This window comes from Coffea arabica, chromosome 1c (assembly GCF_036785885.1).
Source record: "Coffea arabica cultivar ET-39 chromosome 1c, Coffea Arabica ET-39 HiFi, whole genome shotgun sequence".
Lineage (NCBI taxonomy): Eukaryota > Viridiplantae > Streptophyta > Magnoliopsida > Gentianales > Rubiaceae > Coffea > Coffea arabica.
In genome coordinates this window covers 39,042,014-39,045,635 of record NC_092310.1, presented here as the reverse complement: position 1 = coordinate 39,045,635, position 3,622 = coordinate 39,042,014, and the positions used below count along the sequence as shown (strand labels likewise).

At 37.9% G+C, this 3,622-nt stretch overlaps 1 long non-coding RNA gene across 1 annotated transcript; it reads right to left on the bottom strand.

Moving 5' to 3' along the window:
• Nucleotides 1–235: 235 nt before the first annotated feature.
• LOC140006475 (uncharacterized) lies at nt 236–2,829 on the bottom strand. The gene is made up of 2 exons (XR_011814103.1): nt 2,570–2,829; nt 236–1,208 (listed from the first exon to the last, which is right to left on the bottom strand). It is a non-coding gene; the product is annotated as an uncharacterized lncRNA (long non-coding RNA).
• Between the last annotated feature and the right edge of the window lie 793 nt (nt 2,830–3,622).

The window sequence follows — 3,622 nt, the reverse complement described above, 5'->3', positions numbered from 1 at the left end:
AAGAAGGGGGAAGTTTCGGGTAGAGAAAGGAGGGGAGAAAGGGAGAAAAGGAGAAGGAAAAAGAGAGAGAAAAAAAGAAAGAAAAAAAGGAAGGAAAAAATGGAGGAAGGTGTGACGACCCCACCTCCCCCTGAGGCGTACCAAAGGGTTTGGCGGACCGCCTGCCCAGCTCTCGCCAGGACTCACTCACTCAAATCACGTACACACATCCATGGACCATAAATAACATCCACAATTCAAGCTTATAATTTACATTGATAGAGATCAGGGTACCAAATCTCGATATACTTAAACTAGTTCAAAACATATACAATCCAAATACAAAATGTTCCATTCGAGGAATAGCGCGAGTACAAGTCAAAAGTTAAAAGTCAAACAACTATACTACGCTAGTCTTTACATATCTCACGCCTCGCTCGTACCCTTGTAAGGAAAACAAATAACGTGGTATGAGCTAAAAGCCCAGTGAGGTTCCAAATAGCAAATTGACCATTATTTATAAGTACAAGTTTTCGATATAGCAAAGTAAGGAGCATGAAGAGTTCATAAATGTGAGCAATAACACGTCAAGTAGAAATCTCAAAATGAGCGAGTGTAAAAGTTTTTCAAAATCAACAATAATCCAATAAGCAATAATCAATCCAAAGCATAAGGATACGGATGGCCCTCAGGAGCCAACTTCCATTCATCATCAGGAGCTTGATCGCGTAGTAGTTGACACTCCGTCAACTTTCAAGTAAAGGAACCAATCCAGTAGAGCACCACTTACACGACTCTCCGTCCACCATTCACACCCCCTACTGGGCCCAAAATCCTCAATAAACATGGGTGGTAATACTCGAGTATACCGATTAGCCGAGGAGGTATCACTCCACTCGACAAAATAAGAGACCCAGGGTTCGTTACCCAATCGACCAAGCCCTTGCCGGCTCGACTAGAGTAACTCGCCACAGGGTTTCTGGAATTCCAGGAAGTGCGCACATCAAGTATATCAAGTCAATTGCAATCAATAAACAAGTATATCACGTAAGGGCAAGTGCGATAAAGTACACTCTTGCCCTGTCAATTCACGTATATAACAAGTACTCATATTGGTCACGTATCCAGTTCAAGTATCTAGTGCAATTCAGTATTTGAAAGCACTCACCACAAGATATAGTGCCTTTACTGGTCACTTTCAGGTTATACTCCGAGTTCGGAGTCCAAATCTGCGATAAAACTCAATTTGAGAACTTTGAAACATGACTAGAGTTCGAAACTTAGACGTTTCATTCAATAAGAATCAAGAAATTGAAATTCACTTGGACAGTAGTCGTGAAACACTTGCTCGCCTTTTTAAACAGTAAAACTTTGTAATATTTATACTTGAAATTGTCTTGCGAGTTGAAAGTACAAGGAAAACATACTTCGAGCAATCATTATTTCATTTCTCAAGGGTACAAGTTCGTCCAAGTCCTAACGTACAACACTCAAGAAACATAGTGGCCAAGGTTCTCGCTAGTTCAAGTAATAAGTACTTAACCTTCACTCAAGTCGCTAATATAGTTTTCTAGTCCTCGAGTAAAAATTCGGGCAGCATGCCCTTTGTGTTTACCTAATTTTTCAGCCTTTTAGGCTTCATTGTTTTTCTCAAACACAACCCAACATTATACATATCAGCAATTCATGTCAAGAGCCGTTCCATAGGCTCACAATATCATAATAACAAGAATCGTATTAAGTACAAGTGCAGAAATTCAATTTAGTTCAAAACAGATTTGACGTACAAATGCGGAAATAACATATCCGAGGTTACGCTTATCGGATTAAAACGAAACCTATGCCGTTTCGAAGCTAAGACACAGAGCTACAACATTCATGAAGGTCACTTAGTCCAGTTCCTAATGTAACTCAGTCAAATTCTCGAATTACTAAACCAGAAACCAATTCGTCGGCTGTTTAAACGCAGAACACTGTAATGGTCATAACTCAGTGTACAAAAGTCCAATTCAGGTGTTCTTTGAGGCATTTTAAAGCTACTTCAGAACACTACAACTTTCATGTTTTGGCCCAGAGGTAAATCAGTACGACTCCCAGTCAAAAAACGTGATACACTGGACTTAACTGATGAAACGGACTGCTGGGAAATATTTAAAACAGTAAGGGTATTTTGGACTTTTCACATCCTACGTTGCTCTGATTGAGCTGAAATTTTGTAGGAACCTATAAAATGTCATTATCTACAACTTGTCTTCTTTGACCTAAGGCCAAATCAGCCTCTAACACACAGATACAAATTCGGACAGAATGTAAGCAAGAATTTCCAGAAATCTGAAATCTTTAGTTTTTAGTGGAACTTTCCTAAATTTCTTGGTCTAATCACTACCACAACACCTTATGAAACCTCAATTGCAACATATAAGCATCTTACAACAATTTGGGCAGAATTTCCATAAGCCCTAGTTCATCAAATAAATTGGGGAAAAACCTCTAAAACATGCTAATCATCCATGATTCCACCACTATAATCAACTACTAAACTTAATTTAACAAAATTGAAAGCAAAACTTAGAGAGATAAGCTCTCTTACCTTGAATAGAGGACACAAAGAGTAGCCCAAGCTTTCTCTTTCCAAAATTTCACCACAAATCACTAACTAAACACTCAAAGGTGAGTTTAATCGGTTTATTTCCTTAGTTTTCTCACTTTGTAGCTAGAAATCAAGAAGAAATGAAGAAGTTTTTCTCTTGGTCTTTCCCTCTCTCTCTTATTTCGGTTATGGAGCAGAAAAATGAAGGAAATGGAGCTTAACTTGTCTTATAAGGAAGTAAGAAGATTAAGGCTAATTGTGTCCACAATTTTTGGCCAACACTTGGACTAATCTTGTCCACAAATTTTTCTCTTTCTTCCCTTACATTTCTAGCCTTATAATTTCGGTCAAACCAGCTGCAAATTAGGAAGATATTTTGTGCAAAAGTCAATAAGCTTGTTTGGTAAGAAAAATGGTGGTCAAGCGGTGCGTTCAATCGGTAGTGCGCGGGACCCGCCGGTTCGCGCCGTTTTTCTTAAAAACTCACGTACTAGGTTTTTTTTTCTTCCCATTCACTATCCTTATATCATTGCTACTACTCACACATTATTTTTCACTTAAAAGTCACTTTTAATCCCCAAATTGATCCCTGGCCAGTACCGAAAATTTATCCGGCGGAAATCGCGAAAACCCTAATTTTTCTCAAATCTTGAAACCGAAGTGTAAAACCCTATTTTCCAGGTTCATCTGCACTTATTGTTGAACAATTGGGTAGTAGGGCTTTAATAAATAATAATTTTCAAATAAAAGGAAATTTTTAAGAAAACGTGAGGAATTTTCCAATTCCAATGATTAAATTTAGGGTTTCAATCAAAATGTGAGAGATTTAAGAGAACCGGTTAGTCACAAGTAAACTAGGGTTTTTGACTAAAATATTAGGGTTTCTAGTCTTTTAAAACAAAATAAGGTTTTAAATCAAACCCGAAGAAATATACTTTAATATTTTCTTCACAAACAACCTCCTAATATTCAGGATGTTACAATCTCCCCTCCTTAAAAGAATTTCGCCCTCGAAATTCCAACGGGTACTAAGAGTCGTTCAAAGTCAGTCAG